This window comes from Mauremys mutica, chromosome 4 (assembly GCF_020497125.1).
Source record: "Mauremys mutica isolate MM-2020 ecotype Southern chromosome 4, ASM2049712v1, whole genome shotgun sequence".
NCBI lineage: Eukaryota > Metazoa > Chordata > Testudines > Geoemydidae > Mauremys > Mauremys mutica.
The window spans coordinates 40256821-40278220 of record NC_059075.1 but is presented as its reverse complement, the minus strand read 5'-3'; the positions used below and the strand labels follow the sequence as shown (position 1 = coordinate 40278220).

Genomic DNA, 21400 nt, shown 5'->3' with positions numbered 1-21400 from the left:
CATATACATAGGCTTGGCAAATTCTATTTTAAAATAATATTGATGGATAGTATTGTTTGTTTTAATCTTTTAAAAAAAAGATTATCAATTTTAATTTTCATAGTTGCAGGAAGCTGTCGGGGGTATGAGACAACCAGGGGGATTAGACAGAAATTATTTAATGTAAGTAGACACTGAGCTTCAAAAAGTTAAATCTTTATAACCTTTAAAACACAAATTGTCAACATTGCATGTCAAAATACACAAAATATCCTTAAACCACACTCTAATAAGTTCACCAACAGTGATTTTCTTTGACTGTCTCCAAATTTCGATAATATTTTTTTGGTTTGTGTGTATGGTGAAATTGACATTTACTGCTGTTTATGGGTAAAAAAATCTAATCCTTCCAAGCCTACATATACAGGATACTAAAATGGCATTTCTTATCCCTGTGAGCATCTCATATGCTACTTTTCCATTTCCTTGGTCTTGATTCTTTGATTCCTGAGTAAGTTTTGAAACTTTGTCTGGAAAACAAAGAAATAGCAAGAGACAAGAAGCTGAGCCCCTCCCCACCCACCCACCAACCAATGTGTACTTTTTGCATAGAGCCTTTCATCCACCACCTTGTTTTGATCTCAGTTACATTAGAGAAAGGATGGTATTTGTGGATGAGACTCAGCAGATATGTGTTCAACAGCTGGTTTTGGCCACAGATTCCCTGTGTGATCTTGCACTTAATCTCGCTGAGCCTCAATTCTCTATCTGTAAAATGGGGATGATACTTTCTCAAACAGGTGATGAAAATAAATTCACTAGTGTGCGGAGGCCATCGGATGCTAGAGTGATATGACCATATAAGTCATAATAGTCTCTTCTAGTCTTGATATTTATGCATATCCAATGCAGATGTAAACTCTGAGATCTGGAGTTATTAAGAATTTCTGCCAGGACAAAGAGAGATGGCGTTGAATAGGAACTGTGCCTTTTGACTGTATATTGGCTACTTGTTCATGTGTTTTTTTTTTTGCCAGTATCTGATTGTTTTTCACATGTAGAGGCCAAATGAGAAGAGAACCTTGGCCAACACAGCTGCTCCTTGAGGCCCTCCATTACAGAAAAGATGTGGACAAATTAGAGAGTCCAGTGGAAGGTAATGGAAATGAGTAGGGGGCTGGGGCACATGGCTTACAAGGAGAGGTTGAGGGAACTGGACTTGTTTAGTCTGCAGAAGAGAAGAGTGAGAGGGGATTTGATAGCAGCCTTCAACTACCTGAAAGGGAGTTCCAAAGAAGTAGGCTGTTCTCAATGGTGGCAGATGACAGAACAAGGAGCAATGGTCTCAAGTTGCAGTGGGGATGGTCTAGGTTGGATATTGGGAAAAACTATTTCACTAGGAGGGTGGTGAAGCTGGAATGGGTTACCTAGGGAGATGATGGAATCTCTATCCTTAGAGGTTTTTAAGGCCCGGCTTGACAAAGCCCTGGCTGGGATGATTTAGTTGAGGTTGGTCCTGCTTTGAGCAGGGGGTTGGACTAGATGTCCTGAGGTCTCTTCCAACCCTAATCTTCTATGATTCTTACATAACTCAGGCGTTGGCAAGTGAAGTGATATTTGTGGGACTCCAAGAAAGCACTGAGGACAGGAAAAAAACCCCTCCTTCTGGCTGTGACTTGGTTTTTCATAAGTCACCTTTTTGGGATCTCGGGAACCTGGCAGTCCCAGCTGTACCCACTTTACTCTGCCTGTCTCCAAGAGATTCAGGCTCTCTAGTATCCCAGTGTAACGGGTCGGACTCACCCCTGCGGCACCTCCTGCTGGTTGCTCTGGGGAATTAGCTCTCTCCAGCGTCCGGATCACCCTCTGCAGGCCAGTGATCCACCTGTTTACTATTGGCCCCGAGTCCCTCCCTGGACCGCCCGGTGCCCTCTTACATGGGGTGCTGCCCTCAGCAATAACCCCTTTCTCTTAGGGTCTCCCCTCCTTGGGGAACCCCCACACCACTATCCCCACTTCGCCTCAGTAGTGGCTACTGCCCAGTCTCTATCTAGCCCCCGTTCGCTGGGGCAGACTGCAGTATCCAGTACTCATCATCGGCAAAGGGGGTTTGGACCTGCTGCCTTGCCTGCCCCTAGGTTGCCCCCTGCAACCCCCAGTACCTCTTAGCCCTCTACTAGGCCGCAGCCTGGGGCTTTCCAGGCCAGAGCTCCCCAGCTCCTTAGCCTGTCCCCAGCCCTGCTTCATCCTAGATACCTTGTCTCAGCTCCTAAGCAGCCAGGCCCATCTCTCTCTATAGCCAGAGAGAGACTGTCTGGCTCCCGGCTTCCCTGCCTTCTTATAAGGCCCTGTTCCTCAGTTTGGGGGCGTGGCCCCCAGCTGCAGCCACTTCCCTAATCAGCTCAGCCTTGAGAGCCACCCCTCTCAAGCCCTGTCAGGCCACTTTTTAAACCCCTTCTCAACAGGAGCAGGATCCACCCTGCTACACCCAGAAATTGGGCAACACCTCATTGTTCCATTACCCTTCTGTTGCCCTTCTTATGGGGCTAAGCCCAAATTGGGGATGAATGTCTACATGTAAGAGAAGGGGATAATGTGGTAAAACGGGATTAATAACCTATTGCCCATTTCTCTGATCTGGAACCTAGGTTCTCTTTACCTCTTCCTTGGGTCTGGGTCATCTGGGTGTGGGCTCTTGCCATCTCTTACTGGTAATCACTTAGATGTAGGATTCCGCTTTGTTCCCTCGCCTGCCTTCTTGATATATTGGGTAGGTTTCTTGGCCTCTTTTTCTCCTGGACAGCCCTGCTGCTACAGCTGCATTCTGTACAGCAAACCCATCCTGCAGATGCACACCATCAGCCTTTTAGAAGCTAATTTGATAAACCCCACTCCAGAACCCATAGAACTTGCCTGTAACGGCACTTAATTAAAGTGCAGGAAGTTTGAGGAGAGAGAAAGTTAAGTCTTAATGCAATAACAAAGTGACACTATTCTACTGTCTGCTTCCTTCAGGACGTTAATTACTTCCTTGCATTTGTTTGTTTGAATTTGGAAAAATATTTTAAAAAAGAGTAGAGCAGGGGGAACGGGAGAGGAATAGATGGGGTCATGATAGAAGGAATGTGGGGCAGGGGGAAGGAATGGACAGATGAAAGGGTGAGGGCACGTGCTGGCCAGTGCTTAGCAGCAACCCTACAGTAACAAACCAGCATACATACTCTAGCAGCTGTGAATGGCCCACCAACAACCACCAGTGTGTACAGAGCATACCTCTGAGCAACTCTACAATAAAAGACTGAGGGTGTGAGTGGGTGGGGATGCTTTGGTATAAGGAACAGATTTCTTGATGAAGTGTCCAAGTGGGGTGGTTATAAAGTGTGAGCCAGACTTTGATGATGTAATTCCTTTCCATGCACACCTGTGCTGTTTCTTATTCTGTCCATTCTGGCTGCTGCTGTTTTGTGTTTCCTACTCCAAAATAATAATCTAAGTGTCAGTGATGTGGAATATATGGTAACTAACCTTTCCCCTATCTCTCTTCTGCTCCTTCCTCTCCTCCCTCCCCTTTGAACCACTAGCCTTCTGCATTAAGCTCGTCCTGGAAAGCCTTCTATTTTTTGCCAGCAGTTCCAGATAAAAGCTTTGTCTAATGATTGATAATTGTGTCGGCTTTAAGAGTAATGTCAGTAATTTTCTGACTAGATGACTGATAAAATAATATTAAAGAACACACCCTACCCCATGCTCCAAGGAAGCTTGCTTTGGCTGAAACTTGAGGGAAAGCAGCTTAGAAACTTTTAATTGGATTCTTCCAACTTACCTTTGTCTTTTCTCTCTTTTTTTCCCTTTCCTTTCCCCCCTTTTTAACCCTCCTGTGAGTTGAGTCTGATTTCCCAAGCAAGTATAAAAGTAATTACAGTCTAACATAGCCTTTAAAAAGGGGAAGCAGCTAATTTTCTTTTCTGGGGCATTGGTATTGTGGCCAGATCTTGATAACCACACAGCCCAAGGCGGAAGTACAAAATGGGGTATTGGAGTCATTGAAATAACAAAACGCTTAATGGTACGATGAATAAAAGTGTGTCTTTATTTTACAAGAGATTACAATTGATCCAGGTCATAGGCCTCTTGTTGTACACTTCTCATCTCTGGATTCCTTTTTACCACCACTCTGGCTTACCAATAATACATAAAAGCTTCTACTACTGGCCATCCCGAGCTTCCCTGTATCCCATGGAACCTTACTTTTCCTTTCCCACTTTTTTTTACCATTGTGGTTTTGTTGGTTTTTTTTTTTAATTATTTTTTGCAAATGTTCCTCCACTAATGCAAAGTGGTCCCTTTCCCCTGTGACAAAACTGCTCTGATCAAAGGAAAAACTTTAACCTTTTAAAATCTTTAATCAGAAAAAAGCCCTACTTTAGCCATCTTGAATGGAGTGATGAATATTTCCTTTGATAATTGTGGAATATGTGTGCACGTTCAATTACAGGTTCCTTCTCCACCCCACACTCCATCTGGCTTAGGAATGATTCATTGTAGCCTTTATACTGCGCTTGTGATTTCATGAGAGGCTCCACTGCCACAGGTTGTTATGTATTTCATTTGATAACTTTTATATCATGGGGCAGACAAATATATTGTGTTGTGAGGGCTTAGTCATGGGATGTGGGTAGAGCCTTTCACTTGTGGGTCTCTGATTCAAAGTTAACTAATAATGTTTCAAACATTAAAATTATAGCCAGTTTCTCCCCTGAGGGGAAGATGGGAGAAAGACCCACATAAGAACAGAACCTTCAGAACATAAGAGCGGCCATACTGGATCAGACCAAAGATCCATCTAGCTCAGTATCCTGTCTTCTGACAGTGACCAATGCCAGGTGCCCCAGAGGAAATGAACAGAACAGGTAATCAACAAGTGATCAATACCCTGTCGCCCATTCTCAGCCTCTGGGAAAACAGAGGCTAGGGACACCATTCCTGTCAATCCTGGCTAATAGCCATTGATGGACCTATCCTCCATGAACTTTAGTTTTTTTTTTTACCCTGTGATAGTCTTGGCCTTCCCAACATCCTCTGTCAAGGAGTTCCACAGATTCCCACAATGGATGGATGCTATTGGATGCTAGTCACATCACTTAATGAACTATGGGAAGGCACTTGAAGGCATCACTGTGTGTCTGCAGTAAAAGCACTTGAACAGAAGAGAACTTGGGTTGGTAGGGATTGCAAATTGCTGCAGTCTGTGTTTTTTTTTTCTTTAGTCATCCCCATCCATGTGCAAACTATATGTGAAATCTGATATACTTGCAACTAAACATCGCATGGTTATAGGTTTTACCTTGGTCATTCAGTGTGGAATCTGGCTGTGATTTTGTTGTTTGGCATGCACAGAAAGGCTGCTTGTCCTGAAAATTGCCAATGGGTTTTACTGATGCAACCCCAGGCTGCATGTGGTATTATTACCACATGCAATACCTGGCATAGAATCCAGACTGGAGAAGGAGAGTAAGGTACTGTCCCTTGGAGAAAGCAGAAATGTGGAAAGTGTGTTTGTGTGAGAGAGAAGTAGGGTGAAAGGGCATTGACCTCACCTGTTTTACTGACCATGGGAGACAGGATGATAGCTGCCTGCATGCAGCATTAATGCAGGAAAATTCAGCACAAAGCCAAAGGATCTGACCACCGTAAAAAGGAGGGGACTTAAAGACCCCCTGGGATGAGACATCATAGCAGCAAATGACAGGCTTATTTGCCCTAGAGGAATTTCAAGGCCTTGTGTTTTGAGGTTGGAGAGACTGAATTGATTAGATGCCTAGTCTGTGCAGCTAATAGCATGAGGATGCTATGGTGGCTTATGAAGAGCCTCCCAGGGTTAAGTCTTCAGGCCGGTGTTGGTAGGGTACCTGTGCCTCTGGATAGGAAATAGGTGGGTTTTGGGGGAGCTGGGACTCTGGGTATTGACTGGGACAAAGAGTAAGAAGACATTGCTTCAGCATTCACGGATTTCTAGTGGATCTGGAGGTGTTTTTAGGGCAGTACCTCCTCTACAGAGATTTTTCTGACACTCTCCCCATCCCTGACTTAATAGTGAGTTTCTCTGCTGTGCACCATTATTGCATGCCCCACCCACCCCCATTCACAGATGTGTGCTCTTGCTTGCAGTGGAGTTATTGTTCCAAACTCCAATTTTGCCATCAGAAGCAGCCTAGACTCTTGGAGATTAGAGCCGAGCAGTTATGTGGGAGGTGACAGGCACAAGTGGATACGGTTGAAATCTTAGTCTGGCACAGTAGCAAGAAGAGTTTGTTGAGAATGGATTTTGTAAGGGATCTATTTGGAGATGTCTGTTTCTGGTAGTCTGGATGAAACATCTTTGTGATGGTGGAACTTTAGGTTCCCTGTGGGGGACATTTGATAAAGAGCCAACAGTGAGATGCAGTCCAAGACAACAGACCAGCTCTGAGCAGTATGGTAACTGTACACCTATTGCCACCATGTATTTTTCAACAGGAATCTTATTCCTCAGCCTGCATTTGCTGGCCATTCAGAAGGCTGTGTTAGGCTGATGGTCTTTCCAAATTCTTGCCCTCTTTTTTGTCTAATTAGACTCCTGTACTGGGGATTCTCTGAATACAATTGACAATGATTATATTTCTTACCTCTATTGGAGAATCACCATTTGTAACCAGAGAAGAACGTTCTAATTTTTGGGGTGGTGCTTACAACTCTTCACTTTCAGAATTTTGTTACAGTTAAAACCAACCAGCCCAATAACAACAAAAACTGCCCCCCCCATAAATGTACATCTTCAGTTACATCTCTAGGCCAGAGTTTGTAGCCTTTATGTGGAAAAAAAATGGATAAATGAGTTTGTATGACAGAGTGTCTCGCTGCCTTTGTTCTATGTTTTAAAAACTGATGGCTGTTCTGAAAGGAAATTTTCACTTTTTGACTGCATTTCTCAAAGGGTAGTGAACACTTGCACTTTGATTGTGTAAGTGACTCAAATGTTATATTTCTTCACAAGATGTGGAAATGAGCTTTATCCCTCTGTCACTAAGATTCTACAACTTTTCTACCTCTATTTAGATTTTAGATAACTATATAAGAGCACCCAAGAATATTCCCCTATTAGATGCGTGAGTGAGTCTCTTAAATGTGTCTTTGTTTTAACTATTTCTACCTTCTGAAAAGTGGAGGAGAATGCATGAATCTACATGGCAAGCTTAAATATTTATACATCATTGATCCTAAATGTTAGACAATAGTGTATACAAGAAGCCTGTTTGGTTTCATATTTTTGCTTTTCCTTCTCAGTGTACCTGCTTTTTAGATGACCACTGAGGGGAAAATGCAGTTCTGTTTACCCATTGTTCTTTTCCAAAACAGCTGATTGGTGGTGTTTGGGCCTCTGATCCCCAAAATAATCTCTGGGGTCCCTGGAAAGGATAGGTGGAGCTTCCAGCCCAATACAGAATTCTCATTAGACAAAAGGGGTGGAGATAAAGATTAGTGGTCTAATATGGCCTTCTGATTGCCCAGTGCGTAAGGGCTAGGGTGTCATTGGCAACCATCAATCTATACTATACTATACTATACTCTGGCATAGGAATCTGTTTTAAAAACAATACATGATGGCAAAAGATATACAGCTACTTTTGTTGTTGCCATCAGAATTGGCAAAGGAATACTCACTCAGTTTTATAGAAGCTTCCCTCTGAGTTTCAGGTGAGACTGGTAATGTCCTAATCACAGATAAACTCCTTTTTGGTATCTTCCCTTTTGAATTGCTTGAGCTAAAAGCACTTTACAATTACTAATTAAACTCTACTACTACAGCAGGTGTTGTAGTATGATCCCCATTTTATAATCTGAAAAGCCACTTGCCCAAGGTCACACAGATAGTCAGTGAGACCTCATCTTCTGACTCTCGGACATGTATTGTAACCACCAGATCATGTACCATGTATGCAGCGAATGAGTACTTACCAGCAAAATATTGTAAGCAGATACTGTAGACGCAAAGAGTTAAATTCATCAAATTCATTGACTTACTTGAAGTTACACCAGGAATGAATTTGTCCCAGAATCTGGCAATTGGCAGGTTACAGAAGCCATCTGCTTCTCCAGATACGAAATATCATTTTCCATTGTTATTCCTAAGCCTCTGTTACTCAACACAATTGGGGAACAAAAGTCCTGCCTGGTTATTACAAACGCTTCAAGTATCTTCCTCCCTCGCACTCGCTTGCAAAAAGCTTTTTAAAAACAAATTTCCTCTCCTCCCCCAAAGTTATTTTTGTGCTTGTGAAAGCTACCAGATCGGAGAATGAAGTGCTCTCTCTGCTCACAAAATGGGTGCAGCAGCAGTGCATGCTTTCCCCAGCAGCGTGTCTTAGCCTTACCTTGGAGAGAGTGCACGCTTATGTTTAAGAGGGAGTTAAGTCTCCATGGCCCATTCAGTCCTTGGCCACTGTACTGAAGTGGCTAACAACAGAACCAATTAGTGTTGGATCAAGTGGTGAGATTTGCAATGTGGATGCCTGGCCTAGAAACTGGACCTAGGCCCACCAACTAATTTTTCATAGACTGCCAAACTACTGCCAGCTGGCAAAAGCTTTCAGGCACTACTCACCTGGGGGAAGCAGATTGGAATCTGTGCCCTGGAGAAGAATGGCTCTGTAGCCCATTACAAGTCTCCTGAGCTACCTACTGCCTGCTGACCTAGCATTCTTAAAACAATGGCCCAAGCAGAGTGCAGAGCTAGGAGTTAAAAAAAAATCAAGTAGGAGCTGTAGCTAGAGCTGAGCAAAATGTGTCTTGTCAAAAATGGCTTTTCAAACTAAACACTCATTTTAGTGAAACTTTTTATCATTAAAATTTTTCTGATTTCTCAATAAGAAAAAATATTTTAATTCATTTTGAAATAAGTCATTTCTATATAATTTGATTCAAAATTCAGGGAAAACTTTGTGGTTTTTATTTGTTGGGGTTTTTTGCTTTCTGGCTCCTCATTTTCTCTTGTCTAGTTTTTTTTTAAAAAGTGAGTGGGGAGGGGAAGGGAGAGAAAATCAGGGAAAAGAAAATTTAAAATAGGAAAACAAATCTTCTCAGGCTGAACTTTTTCTTTGAAGAAAAATCAGAAAATTCAGTGAAAAATTCTGAACTAAATGAAAATGGTTTTGTTTTCTTCAAAACATTTTCACGGAAAATAATTGCCATTTTTCTAACAGTAAGCACATCTGTATTTGGCGTGCCAAAGCATTAAGGATAGTATGTGCCACCTACACCCAGATGTTCAGTGGGTTACTGTTGCATCTGAAATTTTTACACTGAGAGGATATTTCTCTATGTAGCTGCAGTAATTCTAACACACTCTCTCTCGTCTCCCCGCCACCCCATTTAAAACATGCAAGTTTGGCTCTTGGTTTGAGCTGGCTGAGTTGGGATTTTGAATTCACAGCCCAGTCATTCAGAATGTCAATTGTCTTCCAGGGCACTGCACTGTGTCCCAGGGCTGAAAATGCTTTAAAAGATCATCTGACTTTTAAAGGGGCACTGCCAAGATAAAATCTCTCTCAGGTATTTCTAAATATATCTGAGCACCATTAATACATTAACATGTAACAAGTAATGTTTAAGTCAGGGGGAAATGTCTTCCTGTGTGGCATTACAACCCTCAATTATTAAGACTGAAATTTAAAACATCCTACTGATTTTTTTCACCAGTGGTGCTGTTTGTTTGTTTCATTGGGCTCTTCTGGAAGCTGAAGCTGATCAACTGGTTTCATTTTCTGAATCCATTGCCCTAGCACAAAGTTGTTGCATTTGGGTTTCCAACAATGAGTCATAGAAGCTAGGGACAGAAGACCTACCGCTGTGGAATGCCATGCACGTCATCTCCCGGCTAGTGTACAGTTATTCCCTATTAAACATTTTACGAGTGCTTTTGTCCAAGTTTAGTGTTAAGTATATCAAGCCACAGGGTTTGCACCCCCTCCCCTGGGAGACTCCTCTACATTTTAACACCTTGCTGCCAGGATGGTTCTCTCAGGAACAATTACTTTTATTTAGACTCCCAACCCCTTTGTGGCACCCTAAACACTTCTTCTACTTCCTTGGTATTCATACCCTTCACATACTTGTTGACTTGCCATATCTCCCCTGCCAGGGCAAATTTAATTACCCCACTAGTGGCTGTTTTTATTGAAATAAAACTAATTAATGACAATCTTTCTCTGCATATTAGGGGGTTTTAAATCTCTTACTTTACAAAGCCTGAATTTTACTCCTATATTTCTCAGCAGTGAGTCTCTAAGGGAAAGAGATGACTAAGTGGAAAGAAATTATAGGATGATATAAAACGAGAGGCACAGAAATGGTTTGCAGTCCAATAAAATGCATCTGGGGTAAAAGTAAGCCCCTTCTTGCAAATAACTCCCTGTTTTCTCAGCTGTTGGGGTCCCATAGCTCTTAAGCTAAAATTTGTTTCATTCAACATACTTTCTTTTAAAAGAGATACTTTATACGTATCATATTTCTCCTTCCTTGTGCGGGTCCCCAGGGCTCCTTAACATCCTTTTACCAAAGAGATGCACTCAGTCCCTGCTTTATATGGCTATTGTTGATCTAGAAGAGCAGGTTGATATGCCTATATAACCAGCCACCAGGCAACCTAGATAGTGATCACGGCACACTTGCTGGGTCATAGCTCAGTGTGCAATGCTGCAAGCCACAGGCCACGGTGGAAATGCCGCCTCACTTGTGTCATAGCAGGGGCATTCTGATTGTGTAGCCACTGAAGAGCCACAAAAGGGGAATGGGGGAGTGAGCATTCAAAGCCTTTTAAAATGGAGGTGTGACATTCCCCAGGGTACAGCCTGGACTGTTGAGCAGCTGTGTCCCCTCAATTCTCCAAGCTACGGTGCCTTTTACACAGCTTCTCTGTGAGAACAGCCACTCCTGGTCTGTTCACACACAGCCTCAATCATGTAAATTACTCCCAGCTGTGCTATAGGGGTGCTCTGGCCAGCCACCCACACATTATATTGCAGAGCGATACCAGCAAATTCTTAGTCCCAGACTTGTTCCCAGAAATGTGTGTCTTGTATTGCCCATCTCTTTCCTTCTGGACAATACAAGCTCATAAAAGGTCTGTCATTTTATTAATAGAAAATGATATGCGGAAACCCTGTTATCGCAAATGGAGGTTCCCAATCATTTCAACCAAACACGCTTGTTTAGATAAACACTAAAACAAGTTATAAGCCATAAAAGTCAGAATTGGTTACAAAGAAATACAAGGTAAAACTGCAACTAGCATCTAATTTAACATGCTAAATGAATTCAAAGCAAAGGTTTGTCTCACAACATGCTTTTGCAGTCTTGCTGGCTGGAATCCTTTTTGGCCAGGACCCCACCCCCAATTCAGTGTTAAGTTCCTAATCCTTCAGATGGTGTTGAGGCCAGAAGCAGAGAGAAGTGGAGGAAGAGTACCTTTGGGGCATTTTCCTCCTCCTCTTATAACCCCATCTCTTGCGCAAAAGTCATCTCCAGCTGCTGTTGCACAAGAACCATCTCCAACTGGGGTTCAGTAGATAGAAAGTCTGAGTAGGGGAACTCCCACCTGTTTCTTTGTCAAGATGCAGATTTTTGCGCACACCCTTCTTCCTGCTAAAGAATGGCCGCTCAATTAGGTGATAGTCCACTTGATTTTGTTGGCATCTGGCTGAGGTGTCAGTTTGCCTTTGTCTGTAAGGAACTGGTTTGTGCTCGTTTTTCTAAAATAGTAATATGTAATACACGAGAATCTTATAACTTTACATAAAATGTTGCCACACATATTTTACTAGGATAATAATCAGCGGTTTATGAGCTTCCAGGGGATACCTCACAAGGCATATTTTGTATAAAATTTATTATAGTCTTGAAAAAATAGTGAACATAAGGATACAGACTGTCACAGGAGGGAATGGGATGCCATTGTCAGTCCCAGCTAGGGTTGGATGCTCTGCGTGTAAGGTGTAAATTCTATTCCCAACAAGCCAAACTTTTATCCTCTCCTGCTTGGGAGTGTCAGTTATTGGAGGGGCAGGAGGAAGCCAGGTCTGCATGAGTATTACCGTGTCCACCTCTGTTCCACAGTTTAGTTGAATGCCCTGAGATTCGTACCCAGTTAGTACTCAAATATAGTGTGTGCTATTTAAGGTGCTTAGGAGCTAAACTGAAGGCTCCTGGGCCACAGCCGGCTTATCTCCATTTGCTAGGTTTGCACATTGTTGTTGTGTTTATGGGAAGCTTAGTACAAATATAGCATGAGATTATCAAGTTACGTTAAAAAAAGATGGAGAGATGGCTATAAGTTACATAATGGGAAAAACCATTGCTGGGCTTCTGGTGTCAAATGACCCTTTATTTCCTTGCTAAGCAGACTCTACTTGCTTTCCTTTGAGCCAGTGGGGCCCAGACTGCATGGTGTGACCCCAAATGAGCAGCTGGCATTTTGGGAGATTGGGAGGGTGCTACCCAGCTCCTACTCTCTGTCTGAGCATATCCATTTAATCAGAAATCCACATTGATTCCTTCTTGCTCCCCACTTGGGCCTAACCCATTGTGCCTCTTCCTGCTGTGCTTGCTTTGAAGCAGTACAAAGATCAACTGGTCTGAACAGACCATCCCACAGGACTTGGGCAAACCCAGGCGCCCTTGGCCAAACAAGCCCGTCAACAACAGGAGCTCAATGTGGTCTATTGGTAAATCTTATGACTGGGAGTCAGGTAATATAGTCTCATTGGCTTATTGGATAAGTCAGTTATCTTTTGTGTGCCTCAGTTCCTCCATCTGTAAAATGGGGATAAAGGTGGTGGCTCAGAGAAGATGTAAAACCAAAGGCCTAACCCTTGAGGTTATTGCATATTCCAGAATGTTTCTTGCCAGCATAGTGACATTATCCCCCTTGTCTGGGAAAAATTCCAGCCTGGACAGTTATATTCTGCCCATCTAAATTCACCCATTCAGCTTCAGTTTGGGTACACTACTTAAAAAGTAATGACTTCTTTATTATAGTGAAAAGCAGGGTAGGGAACCTGCATAGCACTGAGATACATTGAGAATGTATGATCCACCAGTTCAAAAGAGATACAAGATAATTATTTCCCTCCTTCTTCTATAGTGTTGCTGGTGTGCTTTTAAAGAACTACTATGCCCCCGCCAACAGGGACTGCATTTCAGTGCTGTGTAAAATGGAGAAAATCACTATATGTCTGATTATAAGCCGCCTTTTTCTGATGCCAGATCCACTGTTGCTGGAAACAGACCTATTCTGAAGGCTTGTAATCTTGGGAAAAATTGCCCAGAAGTAATCCCATTTGCAAGTTCATAACAAAAGGCTCAAATTTGAATTCTCATAGTTATAGTGCCCTCCCCCTTTTAAAAAAGACACTCCAAAATATTTATAATTTTTTTTCCTGTAACATACATAGTACATATGGAATCTGAAGGGGGATGCTTCGCCTATTATGGGTAATGTGGCCATTTTAAACTCATGTCAATTAAATGTTTATAGCACACCTCACTATGCAGATTCTCTTCTCCATAGTGCAGTGCTTGGAGATACCCTGGGGTGAGCTGTGCTATAGAATGTAAGGGATTGTTGTTGGGAGAGGCTGTAGGGAAGTGAGGTGGGGACATGATAACAATACCATCAATCAGTGGCTCCCAGCCTTTCCAGACTATTGTACCCCTTACAAGAGTCTAATTTCTCTTTTGTACCCCCCAAGTTTCACCTCATTTAAAAACTATTTGCTTACAAAATCAGACATCAAAATACAAAAGTGTCCCAATACACTATTACTGAAACTTTGCTTACTGTGTCATTTTTACCACATAATTATAAAATAAATCAGTTGGAATATAAATATTGTACTTACATTTAAGTGTATAGTACATAGAGCAGTATAAACAAGTCATTGTCTGTATGAAATTTTAGTTTGTACTGACTTTGCTAGTGCTTTTTATGTAGCCTGTTGTAAAACTAGGCAATTATCTAGATGAGTTGATGTACCCCTTGTGTTGTACAGACAAAACTACACAGGATCTTTTCAGGGGGCAAGACAAAGATGTCACACAATTTGATTTATGACCAATAACTAATATCTTAATCCTTATACACACACATTATACCTAATACCAATACACACACAGACATTCACACACACATCCATCAGATGTTCTGCAGCTGCTGCATAGTTACCAGTCCTGAAGATAGCTTGAGTTCGTGGCTTGATTTTGCAGCTTGGGTTCGTAGCTTGTGGCCGCTAACTGGCCAGGAAAGCCGGGCACAAGGATGAGCTGAGTCTCTGTTGGGCATGCACCGATGCCCTTCCATGTTGGCAGCAGAATGTTACCCTTCAAAGTCTTCCATCTCACCCATCCTTTTTGTAGGCTTTAGTTTGAATCCAGAGTCTATAGGTCTTGCTGTGTCACGCTGCCTCTTGGTTTGGTGATTGATCACCCGTCAATTGCAGGCGTGACTTTCAGCCTCGGACCTGGCTTTGATCTTCCTTCTATTGTACCTTTTCTTTTTAGGGTGGACTCTTCTTACTTTGTTAGGGCTGTTGTCTCCATCTTCAGCTGGTGGTGTTTGAACTTTATTTCATTAGGACAGGCTGAGGCTGGAGGTTGATTCCATCATCCATACATACCTCAGTCACACATCTAAACTAAACTAATAAGAATACAGCAGGGTTTGCAAAAATGAAGGTTGGAGGAAGCTTTTACAAAATGAAGTGAGTGTTTTAAAATGGGGTTTGAATTACAATATGGCAAACAGTGAACAGAAGTTACAATATAGACAAGTGTAGTGGATGGCAAACAGTGAACAGAAGTTACAATGTAGGCAAGTGTAGTGAATGGTGAACAGAAGTTACATTGATAAAGTGAACAATTAAAAACAATTTCATTTATCAGTTCTACACTTGGAAGACCTCTGCATACTCCCTATGATACACATACCCTTGGTCGAAAACCACTGCAATAAATGATGATATTAAAGGGGTTTTCATCTGTGGATCTCTAAGCTCGTATCATTGTCCCCATTTTAAAGATGGGTAAACTGAGACATGGAGAGGGGAAGTGACATATCTAGGTTCACACGCTGAGTCACCAGCAGAGCTGAAAACAGGATGCAGGGATCAAGATTCCCTCTTTCTTTCTGCTGGACAGTGCTGCCTCACCCCTTCCCCGAAGCGGCCAAGTAGGGTGACCATATTTCCCAAAGGGAAAATGGGACACCACGTGGGGCTAGCCTGAGCCCCTGCCACCCCCACCCCCTTGTGGGGCTGCCCCTAGCTGCTTGCCAGAGGCCTCCCCCCCACCCCCCCGCTCATCCAAGTCTTCCTCCCTGCGCAGGGCTGGCATCGCTTAAGCCCTGCCAGCCCCCCACCTGAGCCCTGCCTCTTCCCCCTTGTGTGGGGCTGGTATTGTTGCTCACCCCTTCCCCCCACCGCACGTTCCTCTGTACCATGCCCCACTTTTTTGAACAAAAGTGGGCATGTGTCCCGTTTGCTCAAGTTGGGAGCTGACAAAATGTCGGGATGGCCGGGAGAGGACTTAAAAAAGGGACTGTCCTGGCCAAAATGGGACATATGGTCACCCTAAGCCACGCTGTCTGGTTTTGCAGCATTCACAGTCCTTGTTGTCAGCAGCTTGCAGCTAAGGGAGCCTGGATTCTCCTGCGTGGCAGCGCAGAGCACTAACTGTTCAGCCACTGCCAACCCCTCCTCCAAGCTAGTTCTTGTCAGTGGAGAGTTTGTGGTAATGGGAGTAATTAACACACTGGGAGTCATTTCTGTGTCCTAGAAGGGAACAGAAAGAGCCATCAGAGCAGCCCCAGGCATGATTGCTCTGCAGGGTTATTTTCTCTGTCTTTCTTCTTTCCTTTTGCCGGGGTTTTGATTTTTCTTCTTTGTGTTAAGAAAGCTGGAGAACAGAAATGGTCTGTAAATTGTATCCACGCTGAGCTAGAGCTAGGTAAGCTGGCTAAAGGTCATCCTATTGGACTATACAGGCTATTTTTGGGGCGGGGGGAGAGATGCGCGGCTCTCCCCGACTCTTTTCCACCCCTCCTTCCCCCATACTAGATCTGAAGAGCTCTGGTTCTGAATTGAATCTATTTAATAGTCCCAGGAGGCAAGAGCCTTGAAGGGTGATTATCTTCATTATAAAATATTAACTCTTCCAGCAGCCAGATGGCTTCCCAAGCCGCTGGTTTTGAAGTCTGTGCTGTCATGGCCTTGTACTTGCAGTTGAACTGAGCATGTTGTCAGCTTGCTCAGACCCCATCCGAGGCCACAGGTGGCATTTTGACTCTGTATCTGACATGAAATGAGTGTGTGTGTGCTCATCTCCCCTGTGCATGGTTACCCATTTCACATAGTGTGTAAACCCGTACGGGTGAGGTAATGTCTCCTCAAGTGAGATCCAGGGCTGGTTTGGTAAGAAAGGGACACTCTGGCCCTACCCTTCCTTCTGTAGCAAGAAGAGGGGAACAGGGAGGCTGGTGCACATGGATCTTAACCTTCCTGATCACAAATCGCCTCCCCACTGCACCTGGAAACTGGCAAACTTTAATTGGTGGCTGAGGCTGACAGTGGGCGTGTGTGCGTGTAAATCCTGACCTGCTAGAGAGGAGGGGAACAAAAGGAGCCCAATCCTGTTTAACAGGGCACTTGTGAACTGAGGCTTTGGCCCTACTTGAACGGTAGTGCTTTTTATATATATGTATATGTGTGTGTCTATATATAACCCCATCTCTTAAGGAAACCACATGGTGATGCCATTATTGATAATATAACAACTCCACGGCCACTATGGAGAGCCCAGGCAGCATATCCGGGATGGGAAAAACCCGCCAGAGCAAGGGAGTTTGCCATTCCTGAGGGGTTGAATTGCCCCGTGGCTTCTGTTCGGTAAGGTCAACGAGAGGGGCAGTGGGTTCTTCAGTCTCTCCCCTGAACCAGCTGACAGCCCTCTCCAGCCCAGAAATGAGAGAGTGGTGCTGGGTTCAGAGATTATGGCTGAGAAGCAGATTCTCCTGGAAGGAGGAAGAATAAAATGCACTTGAGCCACTTTCTCCAGTCTCTCTTTCTTTTCTCCTGTCATCTCTGTGCAAACATCTCACTCTGTGCCCTCACCAAGGAGGCTAGTGTGTGTGGTTTTTGGTTTTTTTTTCCAGTCACAGCAGCAACTCAGTTTTCATGTCTGCATTTTTCATCTGAAGGTTTTTCTTTCTTTTTTTTCCCTTTCCATTCTTTTAGGTAGCGCTCAGCTGGATATAGACCCAGCCAGGAGGATTTGTGTTTAAGAGGAAGCCAGCTCTGTGAAGAGCCATGCAAAAGGCATGATCCAAACAGAGCCCAATACCCAGCACTGAATTAGACAAATGTAAAGAGGATAAACAAATACTATCAGCTTCTCCTACCTCTGCCCTGGGCAAGCACCAGCCTTTAATATCAATTACTGATTTTGAATTTCAACGAATGATATCAGACAGCATGTACTACGAGGCTGTAATGATCCCACTGCTCTGTCCTGGGCTAACTTCAGAGACACAGATTGATACCACCCCAAATTAGGGCCAACTCCTGTTGAAATTTGTGACATAACTGCCTTTTGCTCTAGTGGGAGCAGGACTGGGTCCTTTGGGAGCTGAGAAGGAGGATGAACTATTGCGCTTTCTCTTTGACTGGTAAAGATGAGGTGTTGGCTGAGGTCAGAAGAGAAGGAGTTTGTGAATCTCAGGCAGGTCACTCATGAATGATGTTGGCTCTTCATTACAGTGTATGGTATGATTCGCAGTTTCTGCTGAGGGAGACTTAGGCCTGGGCTAGCCACAGGTGCTGCAGATTAGGATTGATGTGCATCAGCCAAGATGTGTGAGACACCCAGGACTGGAATAACAGGCTAGCTGTGTGTGGGAAGCTAGCACAGCTCCTGACTGCATAGACCTGGCTCCATCCAGGGCTGCTTTCTTCTGCCTGTGAAATTGCTGAAAATTACACTTAAATATCCATCCTTAAGCAATTAGCAGTCAAAGAAAGAGGTAGAGAAGGGGGACAGCAAAGATAGAGAGTAGCAAACCAGTCTCTTAAAGCCTTTCTGTGCAGTTTGGTAAATAACTTGCATGTCAGCTCTGTGCCCTGGCTTCTCTCTCTGTTTCCCGAGCAGTTGCGTTGTGAGACGTTTGCAAAGATATTAACCCGGCATAAAAAGTGTGCCAGTCAGTAATTATGGAAATTAGTTGGCAATTAGATATTGTCACTCATGCTCACTCGCTCTCCACATAGAACAGATAAGCGTTTGAGAGCCACTCCACGGCGAGGGCGGACCCCCTCCCGGGGCTTTTAAGCAAATGGCTCTCACCTCCTGGCATAAATAAGCTGCCCCTTAGTCTTGGCGAGATGGCTAGTGGCCAGGCAGCACTTGATGCTGACCCCTCCCCAAGAGCAGCGTTGTATTCTCCCCTCTCCAACCCTGGAATTTCTTCAGCTCTTTCATTCCTGTGAGTGGGAAGTTTGAATAGCGCAAGTAGGTGTGTTTCCTGCAGCGGGTTTTCTGTGTGCGAAATGCTGAGCCGTCTGCTCAGCGTGCAGACTATATGCTTTGTCTCCTCCTTACTGTATTGAAGTCTGAAGCAGAGGGAGCACAGGTAGGTGTCAGGTGAGGTGGGGATGATCTGCTGGACAGCAGATCCTTTCAGAGCAGCAATTCTCAAACTGCGCTCTGTGGAGCGCTTGCTAGTGGGCTGTGAAGAGCTGGCTGGCCACGTGGGGCTGGCTCTCCTCCTCATTTCCTGCTGCTAAATTGCATTAAAATAAGCTCCCAATACTCGAAAAACCTTTGAAATGTTACTTTGCCATGTGAGCAACTGCTGGAATTGGTGCAGGGCTGCTATGTGATTGTGCCTGGAAGGGGAGGTGTCCAGCACACAACCTCTCTCTCACACTGGGATTCATGCAGGGGAAAAGTTTGAGGTCCCTGGAGAAGACGCATTTTTAAAAAAAATCCATACAGTATTCTAGAGGAAGTGCAGTATCATTCTGATGGAGCTGTATTGCGTGAGGCTGTTGCTATAGTTCTCTTTTACAAGGGGTTGTCTGAAGACCAGCTGGCCTAGGGGTCAGGCAAGGCACAGAGGGGCCCCAGCCAAGTTGTACGTGAGAGGCCTCAGTCCCTCTTGAATGCTCATATTGCTCCCCTTCGAGTTCTGCCACAGCAGAGGAACAGGGTGCAAGGTAGGGGAACCCAGGTCCACCCGCTCCACTGGGTCCCAACCCAGGGCCATAGAAGGTTTGTCAAAGTGTCTGGACTAGTAATCGATCCATCCCCAAGTTACACTTTTCCCAGAGTCGCTTCCTATCAAACCTGAGCTCTGCTGTTTGGGGCATGGTCACTGGTTCAGAAGACTCCACTTGGTCTGTTAACATCCTGTTCAAAGCAGCCTCTTGTAGGGCTCTCAGCTTCCCAGAGATGTGGGCAATCCGGATTCCCTGCTGCTAGAACATCTTTAAAGCTGTAGCCCCACTCCTGTCACAGCACCAGCCTTGCTTCTTGGCACAGCCTGCAGCTCCTTCCCCACTGTTGCTGCTCGACCAGTGTCCTTTTAAACTATTCCTCTACTGGGAGCATGCCCTGCACCTGTTGAGGGGTGGGACCTCCCTAGCCCTGTATTACCCTATTATTGCCCTGGTTCCGTGTGGGGTGTGCAGACCCCATCACACATGTTAAGAGTGGAGTTTCATGCCATCTGTGTGCGTTAGGCATAGGCCTAAGTGTCAGTCTTTTAATCTCTAAAGGCTTGAATTCAAATCCTTCCTAATGCCCAAAATGGACAGCAAATCTGGGTTTCCTCCCAGCCCCTATTGCTGTATAGTGAGAGTGGTTTACATTGGCAGAGCTGCATGGGGCCCAGGACTGGAATACCAGGGGATGCTGCAGGTCAGGATTAAGGGGCATTGGCAGAGTTCTAGGGGCAATCTTGCACAGCCCCAACCTGCCCTATGTCTGGATGTAGACAGTCTGCCCAAAACCAGAGTTAGAACGCACAAATATCAAGAAATAACACCTGTAATTTGTCATGGCCTGAAGCAATCTTCTCTCCTTCCTCTGCCTAAATAAAGATGGCCTTATATTCTCTAGAAAATAGATTGATGGGAAAGTATGTGGATTCCTCACCTTGGTCAGCAGTCTGAACCCAGTGCAGCTACCTCTGACTAGTTTCCATTTTGTTGATTGTCTGGTGTCCTGTGGGAAACAAGTTGCCGGATCTCAGCCCATTCCTTAACGGACAGGTGCTAACATTACAGAAGTCACCACCACTGTTCATGATCCCCATTGTTGCAGGGGAGGGGCCAAATATCGAATGGGCATGGGGACTGAATTTCCCCAAGAGGGGGTTCCCGCAGTTTAGGATTGAGACAGATTAGTAGGATGGATGTGAGAGGAGCTTGCTTTACTGTGGACTATACTGTACCTGTTCTGTGGATACTTACCCGCTGTCGGCCTCAAGGGCTGTTGCTTCAGCACCTGTCACTAGCTCTGAAAGAGTTCATTTTTAGTCAGAAAGAGAGAAGGGTGCTTCTTCTCATACTTCACCCAAGAGAATCTAAAGCTATTGAGGGAGATGTTCCACCGTGGGGTCTCTGAGGGGCTGACTGCAATGCTTAGCTTGCTTACCTCTCCCTCTCATGTTTGTTTAAAGACTGTTTGAATCTTAACAGGGAAAAGAATTCTACTGTGGCACTGGCAGTGGTAAATGTTCTAGGGAACCTTTAGCTGCTGGGAACACTTTGCTGGCTAATTTACACACGTTATTATAGTCTTAATCCTGTCTCATCAATAATTCCAGGCCTGGGTCATCACTCTCTCTCTCTCTCTCTCTCTCCCCCCCCCCCCCAATAAATCATGGGGTATTTTATTGCAGCCACTGGGGAGTACAGAGTAGAAGGGTAAACAGATGCAAGCCAGGTATCTCTGCCTGCAGTTGCTTCGCAAAGCCCAAGAATAAATGACTGAACCTATGTCTCGGTTATCGGGAGGAGAAACAATTTGAACATTTGGGTCCTTTTTTCTTTACACCTCTCTTAATGCCTCCTGCTTTCTCTCCTCCCTCAGCCTGAGCCAAGCTGTTAACAATTAAAAGGAATTATCTTCCCTCTGGTTTTGACTTGATTGTATTTGCGTTTATAGCAGTTAAGCTAACGAGCTCCAGTCAGGCAGCTGCAGGGAATGGGACTGACTTACATGGGACATTGAAAACTCATGTTTCTCTGTGCTTACAGGTTCTCTTGGAATTGATTTTGTGCTTCAAGTGACCTGTTTTTAGTGCTGGTTAAAGGTGCCAGATTGACAGCCTTGG

General features: G+C 44.3%; 1 protein-coding gene across 47 annotated transcripts in view; it reads left to right on the top strand.

Moving 5' to 3' along the window:
* Positions 1-21400, top strand: part of NRXN3 (neurexin 3) — a 1517918-nt gene that overhangs the window by 96600 nt on the left and 1399918 nt on the right. The window contains exon 1 of one of the 47 annotated variants that reach the window (XM_045016757.1): positions 1037-1135. The exons of 45 other annotated variants lie outside the window; for them this stretch is intronic. The gene's annotated coding sequence lies outside the window, so the exon portion shown is untranslated. Of the gene's footprint in view, positions 1-1036; positions 1136-4489; positions 4571-21400 lie in introns of those variants that run through there. One more of the 47 variants, XM_045016759.1, reaches the window with a different exon arrangement.